Consider the following 10,291-nt stretch of genomic DNA (forward strand, 5'->3'; position numbering starts at 1 on the left):
GCATACCCAGAATCACATAGGCACCCATATTGTGCCCCGAGGCTCCTTCTCCCATCCCCTGCCCCTTCCTTCTTTCATAGCCCTCCCTGGCAGACTGGCTCATCTTGCTTTTTAGAGCTGGCTTCCTTATCTTAAGCGAGGTTCAAGCTTTTTAGTGAGACAGATCTTGGTTCCAGCCCTCACTCCCACTTTCACCCCGTCCCTCCCTCTCTCATATGATCCTTGCCATTAGGAAGCCCAACCTGCTGTCCCAGAATCTTACCCCTTCAAAAAAAATTCTGGGTTCTGGAGCTGCTGAGCGCGCTTTCTTCCCAGAGCTCGGAACCACTCCCTCCATCTCAACAGGGTTCCCATCCCCACAGGTGTCTCCCGCCTCCCCAGAGCCCCCTTCCCCACAAGAATGTGTTCCCATTCTCACGGGGATCGCCCATTCCTCTCGGTATTCCTAATCCTCAGAGCCGTCCCTCATCCTTCGCGCTGTGCAGGTCCCTGAAGGAGTCCCCCATACCCACAGGTTTTCTCTCCACCTCCCCATGCGCCTAGTCTCTCCATTCCTACCCATTCCCACAGGTATTCCCCATCCCTACAGGTGTCCATTACAGCCACGGGCGTTCTTTATGCCCACAAGTGTTCGCTCAGTCCACAGGTGTTCCCATCCCCACAGGTGTCTCCCTCTCTAGAGGGTGCCTCGGTCCCCACAGGTATCCCCGATTCTGATAGGTGTCCCCATCTTCACAAGTACCCCGATCTTCATAGGTGTCCCTCCGCCCCCCGCCTCTGACAGGTGTTCCCATCCCAATAGCTGTTCCTCATCCTCCCCACAGCCGGATTAGGGGGTCCGGAAGGAGGGCAAGGACGTACGTACCGGAGCTGTCCCGAGGCCATGATCTGCCTGGCCCCCACCGCCACCTGCTGCCTCCGCTACACTCCCACCGTCTCGCCGGAGCCAGCGCCGGCTCCACATCTCCCGCCCTTCTTTCCCCCGTCAGCGCGCCCCCCTCCCCACCGTGCTGAGCCCCGCTCCGCCCCGCCCCCACACTCCTCTGTCCCCAAGCGGGGGATGGGAGTGGGGGTCCCGGGGGTCTCCCTGGAGCCGCCCCTGCGCTTAGTCCTATCAGTGAGGACCGGGTTCCCTTGGCTCTGGAAGAGGGAGGCGCTCCGCCCCTCAGCCTCTCTACCTCTCCCCTAGCCCCCAGCCCCAGCGCCCATCAGTGTTGGCTGTGCCTGAGTGTGTCTGTATACTGGGCTGCGTCTGTGTCTAGGCAGACAGAATATCTTAGAGATCATCTCGTCTAACTCCTTCATTTACAGATGAGCAAACTGAGGCTCGGGCTTGCAAAGGGACTTGCTGAAGATCGCACGGCTCAGGAGTGGCATCACCAGGACACGAACCCAAATCGGAGCGTGGGGCTTTGGAGTGGGAGGACGTGATTCTACAGGGTTGAATCTCACCTAGACTATTTCCTGCCCAGGTGAGGCTGGGCGAGTCCCTTGACCTTGCCGAGGCTCTGTTTCCCCATCTCTAAAAGAAGGATGCCCTGTCTGGGTGGAGGGTACCATCCATATTTCTGCAGGTCTCTGGGTCTGTCTAGGTACATAGTACCCTATCCCCATGCTCCCCAACTTTGCTCAGCTCTCCCTCATTCTGACAATTTGTCTTTCCCCTCCTGTTTAACTCCGAGCCCCCCACCCCAATCTGCTCACTCCATCTCTGGAACCACTGAAGGGCCAACTGGACAAGAAGGAGGAGAGGAAGACCTTCCAGCTAGAAGTGCAATGGATAGAGCATTGGATTTGGGATCAGGAAGCCCCCAGTTCAAATCATACCCCTGTCATTAACTAGATGTGTTGCCCTGGGTCAATCACTTAATCTTGCTGTTCCTCAGTTTACTTATGGGTAAAATGGGGATAATAATAGCACCTACCTCCCAGGGTCAATCAGGGTTAAGTGACTTGCCTAGGGTCACCCAACTAGAAAATGTCTGAGGCTAGATTTGAACCCAGGTCCTTCCTACTCCAGACCTGGCACTCTATCCACTGTTCAACATAATTGCCCATACTTCATAAATGTTAAAGCGCTATATAAATTCTAGCGATTATTATTTTTGTGTATTTATGTGCATATATTATATGTAAGTGGATCCAACTATTCTCTTCTCTCCAGGGAGTTTCAGGGACTCATGTTCATGTTTTGTTCAACTGTAGGAAGCCTTCAGGGTATAGGAAGGAGAGAGAAAAATCAGACTGAAAAGGGGAACTTCAGAGTTGGAGGAAAACTCCTTTTCTACCCAGATTTCTCCTCTTTCTTCCATGGTCAGTGCCTTTGATTCCTGGCTCCTTGTCCTAGGGAGACCTGCCTGATTATCTTTTTCAGGTCTGAGCTGATGAACTGAGGGATCATGGTCTTCTGTCCCCCATATTCCACTCCTCCTCTTCCCACCCTCCTCGTTAATGCCAAAATGAGAGTTGGCACAGAAAGAGACACATTTCCCAGCTCCTACCCGCCAATCCGCTGCTCTCCTGATGGGAGAAAGCAGACATTGCCACCATCCCCTGCTGCCTCTGCCAGAGCCTCTGTCTGGGATGGGGTAGCAGGGAGGGGGCAGATGAGGGCCCCTGAGGTGTCACGGTGACATGGGTGAGATGAACAACTTAGAATAAGGCTTCCTAACTTTTTGTGTTGTGGACCCCTTACTTTGGCAGTCCAAGGAAGCCTAGGCATCTCTTCTCAGAATAATGCTTTTAAATAAAAGAAAATATTGGGCAGCTAGGTGGCTCAAAGGATTGAGAGCCAGGCCTAGAGATGGACAGTCCTGGGTTCAAATCTGTCCTCAGACACTTCCCAGCTGTGGGACCCTGGGCAAGTCCCTTAACCTCCATTGCCTTACCACTCTTTAGTATTGGAACCAAGATGGAAGATAAGAGTTTTAAAAAATTAAAATGAATAAAATGAAATAAAATATTTCAGAATACAAAGGAAAACTACTAAATTAAAATATAACTATTAACATATTTTGAAAAAGATAGGTGCTAGGCAAAGACAATCCACCTTAAAATATTACCTTTTTAAAACCTTGGGATGCTAGAATCTTAGCATAATAGTACCTGAGAACCCTACAATCTTGGGTAATGGCAGACAGGAGCTGGCCCAGGGGATTGGAGACTCCCAAGTTCAATGCTAGAGGAATCTGACCTCTGATGGAGATTGAGGTTGGCTCTTTATGCCTCTAATCCAGAGGAAATGACCGAAAACTTAGGTTTGATTCATGGTTAGGGTCTCCCCAAAAGGGATTAGAAAGGTACTCAGTGTTCCTAGGATAGCTGTTTATTTGTTCTGTCCAAAAGCAATGTTTAAAACAGAAAAGATGGATGGGCATCTACTGCTTTAAATCAGCAGACTCCGGTCATTCATATGTACGGTGGCAACCAGAGGGAGGGCACGACCTGTGATTCCACAGACAATGTAAACTACCTTGAGTAAATAAGCTCCAACTATCCCATGGGAAAACTTGCATGTGACCCTGGGCCATCCCTGGCACCATGCCTTCTTTGTTCTGTTTTTATGTAATATCTGACCTGGCCTAGCACTGGTCTTGGGAGCTGACATGTTACTTTGTCCCCCTACCTCCCAGGACTGGTCTTTTATGAGTAAATTCCCCCAATGCACCTAATTAACCTCAATTAATATTAATAACCAAGCTGGAATGGATGCTTCTTTCTTTGGTATCTCAGTGTTCTCTGGACATTTCCTACTGTACAATTGACATAATCCATACAGAACAGATCTGAACCCTTATAAATAGCATAGCTGGCAAGATAGTCTGCCTCTCCACAAATCTTGTGTCCTTACACCATAACTCAAGCATTCACCATGAGCTCCATCTTCTCTTTGCCTCAGTACCCCTTAATGTCATTTCTCATTTCCTCCTCCTTTAACCCAATCTCTGATAATGAGTTAATTCTTTTCCTTGTGAAGACCATCTCTTCCATTCTTCTCCAGCAGATTTCCCCCTCATCCTTTGCCCTCTTCTCTAATCCTTGACTTTCCCCTCTGCACTGGTTCCTTCCCAACTACCTTATGACATACTCTACTCATCCATCCCTAATTTTATTTTTTATTTTTTGCTAGACAATCCCCTCAAGCTATCATCCTGTATATCTCTTCTCTTTCTTGGGCCAAATCCCCCAGAAAAAAAAAGCTGTCTATACCTATTGAATTCACTTTCTCCCTTCTTATTCCTCATCCTTTGTAATCTAATTTCCCACTTAGTCACTGAAAAGTTGGTAGAGATTTTTTTATTTGCCAGATCTGACAGTCTTAGCCCTCATTCTTTCTGACCTCTCTGCTGCCTTTGACCATCTTTTCGTCCTGGTCACCTTCTTTCCTTTCTGAGGTCTTTTTGTTTTGTTTGGATACTGCTATTCTCCCCTGGTTCTCCTCTTACCTGTCTGACTACCTCGCACTCTCCTTTGCTGAATCGTCATCCATCTCATGTGTTCTTGAAGGTCTCGTCCTGGGATCTTTCTTTTTATCAATTAGCTCCCATGGGTTTTATAACTGCCTCTTTGTAGATGACTATCAAATCTACATATTCATATTCTATATAGTTAGCCCCAGTCTCTCTTCTGAGCTCTAATACTCCCATGACTGTATTTTGGAGGTTCCAATCAGAGACAATTAGGTGGCACGACAGATGGAATTCTGGGCTTGGAGTATAGAAAACCTGAGATAGTTTTCAGATAATCAAAACTATCTAGAGTCATATGAAAAAATGTTTAATCATTTTTGATTAGAGAAATGCAAATTAAGGCAAATCTGAGGCACCAATACATACCTATCAGATTGGCTAATATGGCAGAAAAGGAAAACGACAAATATTGGAGGGGATGCTGGAGAACTGGGACACTACAACACTCTTAGTAGAGTTGCAATCTGATCCAACCATTCTGGAGAGCAATTAGGAACTATGCTCAAAAAACTCTAAAACTGTACATTCCCTTTGATCCATCAATACTATTACTAAGTATCCCAAAGAGTTGAGAGAGAGAAAAAGAACCTATTTGTACAAAAGCACTTATTGCAGCTCTTTTTGTGGTAACAAAGAATTGGAAATGATGGAAAAGTTGGGGAATGGCTGAACAAGTTGTGGTATGTGATTGTGATGGAATACTATTGTACAAGAAATGGCAAACAAGGTGATTTCAGCAAACTTTGGAAAGACTTACATGAACTGATGCAAAGTGAAGTGGGCAGAACCAGAAGAACATTGTCCACAGTGATAGCAATATTTTTTGAAGAACGACTACCAGTGACCTGGTTATTCTCAACAATATAGTGATCCAAGACAAACCCAGAGAGTCATGAGGGAAAATGTTATCTGCCCTCTGAGAAAAAACCTAAGCATTTGAATGCAGACTGAAACTATTATATTTCACTTTCTACTTCTTTTCAGTCACAAAATGACTAAGGAAAGAGTGTTTTACATGACTGTACATGTAAAGTATATATTAGATTGTTTACCATCTCAGGGAGAGGGAAAAGATGGGAGGGAGTGAGAAGCAGAGGATGGGAAGGAGAGAGAATATGGAACTAAAAACTTTTAAAAATGAATTTTGAAAAATCATTTTTATATATAATTGGGAGAAAATATAAAATGTTATTAAAAAAAGAAAACCTATATTTAGATGTCTTTAGACACTTGTTGGTTGTGTGACCCTGAGCAAGTCACTTAACTTCTGTCTTCCTCAGTTTCCTCAACTGTAAAATGGGGATCATACTAGCACCTGCCTCCCAAAGTTGTTGTAAAGATCAAATGAGAGAATACTTGTAAAGCACTCAGCATAGTGCCTGACATATTGTAGGTACTTAATAAACATTTATTGCCCTTTTCCTACCTTTTGCATTGGACATTTCAAACTGGTGTCCCTAAACATCTTGCACCTGACAAGTCCAAAATATTTATTCCCCCCCCCCACTCTCTCTTCTTCCAAATTTCCCCATTTCTGTTGAAAATATTGCCATTCTTCCATTATCCTTGAATACTCTCCCTTACCCCATATACCTCATCTGTTGTCAAATCTTGACAATTCTACCTCCACTCCGTTTTTCTAGTGGAGGTCTTCTTTTCTCAGTTTTCTTACAAATAATACTCAATTCCCCATCTTTATAGCTTTAAAAAAATAACCCTTATCTTCTGTCTTAAAATCAATACTGGCCAGATTTGAACCCAGGACCTCCTGTCTCTAGGCCTGACTCTCAATCCACTGAGCTACCCAGCTGCCCTCATAAAGCCTTTCTTAAACCACCTTCCCATTCCATCCTCATCTTAACTCCTAGTGCCCCATATATCTAACTATCTTGAATTTATTCTCTTCATATTGATTCTATAATACTCATATACAGACTTATCTTCCCTGTTAGAATATAATGTGCTAGGGGGCAGCTAGGTGACATAATGGATAGAGAGCCAAGCCTAGAGATGGGAGGTCCTGGGTTCAAATGTGGCCTCAGGTACTTCCTAGCTGGGTGACCCTGGACAAGTCACTTAACCCCAAATGCCTAGCCCTCACCTCTCTTCTGCCTTGGAATTGATTCTCAGTATCAATTCTAGGAGAGAAGTTAAGGGTTAAAGAAAAAAAAAAGATGTAGAAGAGGCAATCAAAGGCTTGTGATCCAGGCTCAGGCTTGCCTAGATGGATGCTACCATATGCAATGGGCTACCATAGCTGCTACAGGTGAGAATTGGGGTGGAATGCGAAGAGGAGCCTTTAAAGGCCTTACTCCTAGAAGGCTGAGGGGAGAGAAGATGGCAGAATCCCCCATATAATCAACAGAGGGTAAAAGAGAGAACTCCAGAGGATGGAGTCACTCCTCCTGGCTCAGTAGCTAATCTGATGATGGATGCAGCAGCCTCTTCCTGCTTCTGTTGCTATGCTCCTTCCCATCTCCTTCAGCCCTGAGCTTATGTCCCTAGAAGGGGCCATAGAGACCTTCACCCAAATAGAGACCTTCACCCAATTCTGCTTGTGCTCCGCAGCAGACTGTTGAACCCCATCATACTCAAAGCAGTTTGACTTCAATTGGATTGAACTCAATTCAATCCAATAAACATTTATTACCACTGTAAGGTCTTCTGCTAGACTGTGAGGATGCAGAGATAAATTCTCCAACAGCCTCCCATCAAGGAGCTTACATTCTATGGGAGAGGGGGGATGCAACACGGAATCAAACATAGGAGGCTGGGGGAGAATTCTCTTCTCTACCCACTAGTGTCTAGAGACTGGGGCTTTGAACAATTGAACTGAGGCATGCCACAATTCTCCAGGGCTGAACATGCCCCTCACTTTCCTGCCTCTATGCCTTGGTTTACATTATTTCTTAAAGTTTGGAAAGACCACTCTTCTCCAATTCTACCTGTGGAATTTTTGCCCATCCACTAAAGGTCACCTCCAGGAAGTCTCTCCTGGTTCCCTCAGCTAATAAAGACTTTTCCAGATAAGTTGCCCCTTCTTAATGCAATTATCATGTCATAGTACAGTTATTTGTTCTTGTGCCTCAGATGTAACTAGGGGGCCCAGTGGATAGAAAGCTGAGCCTGGGGTCAGGAAGACCCCAATTTGTCCTGACATTCCCCACGCTCCCTATAATCCTGGGAAAATCACTTTATCTATTTCTGTCTCTATCTCTTCGTCTCTAAAATGGCCATACCCATAGAGCCTACTTCCAAGGCCAGCTATGAGAATAAAATGAGATATTTGGAAGGTGCTTTGCAAAACTTAAGGTGCTGTATAAATCCGAGCTTTGAGCTACTGTTACTGTATTATCCCTACTGTGAGCCCCGTGAGGATGAGGGAAGAAACTATTTTTCTAAACCTTTTTCCTTCCTCAAGCACACAAGAATTTAATAAATGTTTCTTCACTTGAACTGAGTAACTTGAAAAAAGGTAGAGGGAACTGTGTATTTGTCTTCTATCTCCTGGGCAGCTAACTAGCTAGTGGGGTCTGGAGTCAGAAAGACTCATTTTCTTGAGTTCAAATCCAGTCTCAGATGCTTACTAGCTATGTGACCTTGGGCAAGCCCCTTAACCCTATTTGCTTCAGTCTCCTCATCTGTAAAAATGAGCTGGAGAAGGAAATAGAAAACCACTCTAGTATCTTTACCAAGAAAAACCCAAATGGGGTCACAAAGAATCAGACATGACTTGAACTACTGGACAACAATAAAAATTTCCAGATCCCATCTGCCCTGACCCTAGTCCCCAATTCCCTACTTCAGCAATTTACCTTGCTTTTTCTTTTTTCCTTTAAATATGTTTTTATTGATTTTTTTTTACACTGTCCTGGTCTCACCCTCCCAGTAAGCCATCCCATATAACAAAAAACATTATTTTTTTCAACTACATGTAGAAATAATTTTTGACAATTGTTTTCTGACATTTCACAATTCATATTCTCTCGGTAAATAGTCTGATATAATTTATAGTAGTGACAAAAGCACTTTTTTAAAGACCCAAAATAGAATATGTGCTGCTGAAACAAGTACTAAAGACCTAAAATAGAAAGAGAAAGGGGGAAAAAATTCCGCAAATCTAATCATTACACTGGAAAGTCTGAAAGTATATGTAAATTGCAGGACTTGTGAACCTCCTGCCTCTGCAAAGGGGTAGGGGAGAGCTATATTCTCATATCTTCTCTTTTGAGCCTTGTTTGTTCTTTATAATTTTGCACTATTTTCTTTTCATTTTTGTGTGTGGCTGTTCTTTCTATTTATATTATTGCAGTCATTGTCTTCTTGGCTCTACTTACTTCCCTCTGCATCAGTTTATGTAGATCTTTAAATGCTTCTCTGTATTTATCATATTCCCAATTTCTTACAGAATTGTTCTTCCCTTTAGTGACTGCTGAGGCTAACCCAAATAGATTCCCCTGCATCCCATCCAGGCTGTTATAGGATCTGAACTTTGCCTCCAAAAGGTTTCTTCCTTTTTGCTTTTTGGTAGCCATTAAGTCCAGGATTTATAAGATTGAGACATCACCTCAAAGGGAGGATTCATTTTGTTGAGGAGCCAGGGAGGATCAGCAACCGGGTGACTCAGCTTTCTTAGGGGGACTTTCCTGAGGATATGGAATGATGGAGGAGGGCAGGGTTTTCCTTTCAGCCTTACACACTAATACAATGTTTTGGGGAATTCTTTGGGGTTGCACAGCTCCTCCTCTTGTGGACTTTTCATACAAGACCTATGGATGTGGCCATAGCAGCCGTACCTTCAAAATGGCCCCAGGTCTAGCTCCCCCAGCTCTCCTGAGCATGCTAATGGGACTGGGAGGGACTGAGATGGGTTATGGTTCCTGGAAAGGTGGAAAAGGGTATCCTAAGCACGGTGGCATTGACTCTGGGACTCTGTTTGGGTAGGGGACCTAATCTCAGAGAAGAGAGTCTAGGAAGGGCTTCCTCCCCAACACCTCCAATTCTTCAACTAATGTGAATTCCATGAGGGCATCAGTTATATTATCGAAATTTTTTTTTTCTTGTCTTAGCACTTAGTACAGTGAGGGCTCTGCATACAGAAAGTACTGAATAAATATTTACTGAATTTGAATCTATAACATGAAGTTATTAGACTAGAAAATCTCTAGCCTAGCTACATACTAAACTCTGACATCCTAGGTCCATGTTAGCGAACCTATAGCACATGTGCCAGAGGGGGATGTTCCCCTCCCCCTCTCCACTGCACTTGAGGACATTTCTCCCATCACCCACCCCTCTGCCCAGCAGCCCAATGGTAGAGCTTCCTCTCTCCCCTGTCTCCCATGTCCCCACATGAGGGTTGCATTTTGGGCACTTTGTCTCTAAAAGGTTTGCCATCACTGCCCTAGATTGAATATTCTATTCTATAATCATGTATAATTATGATTATATAATTCTATAATCTCTCTCAGCTTTGGTGTAATTTGTTCAAAGTTCTAAGGGCTTTCTGAGTTCCCTTTTCTCTCTCTCTTTTTTTTAACTTTAGTCTTAGAATCAATGCTGTATATTGGTTCCAAGGCAGAAGAGTGATAATGGTTAGGCATTGGGATTAAGTGACTTGCCCAGGGTCATAGTGAGGAAGTGTCTAAGGTCAGATCTGAACCCAGGACCTCTAGGCCTGACCCAGCTGCGCTCTTTGAATTCTAACATTCAATATTCCATCTCACCTCTGACTCCTCTCTATTCTATGTTCTAAGGACCCTCCTAGCTCTGGCATTCAGTGTTCTAATATCCCATCTGGCTGTTCTGATATTCTATGTTCC

Source organism: Gracilinanus agilis, chromosome 1 (assembly GCF_016433145.1).
Source record: "Gracilinanus agilis isolate LMUSP501 chromosome 1, AgileGrace, whole genome shotgun sequence".
Lineage (NCBI taxonomy): Eukaryota > Metazoa > Chordata > Mammalia > Didelphimorphia > Didelphidae > Gracilinanus > Gracilinanus agilis.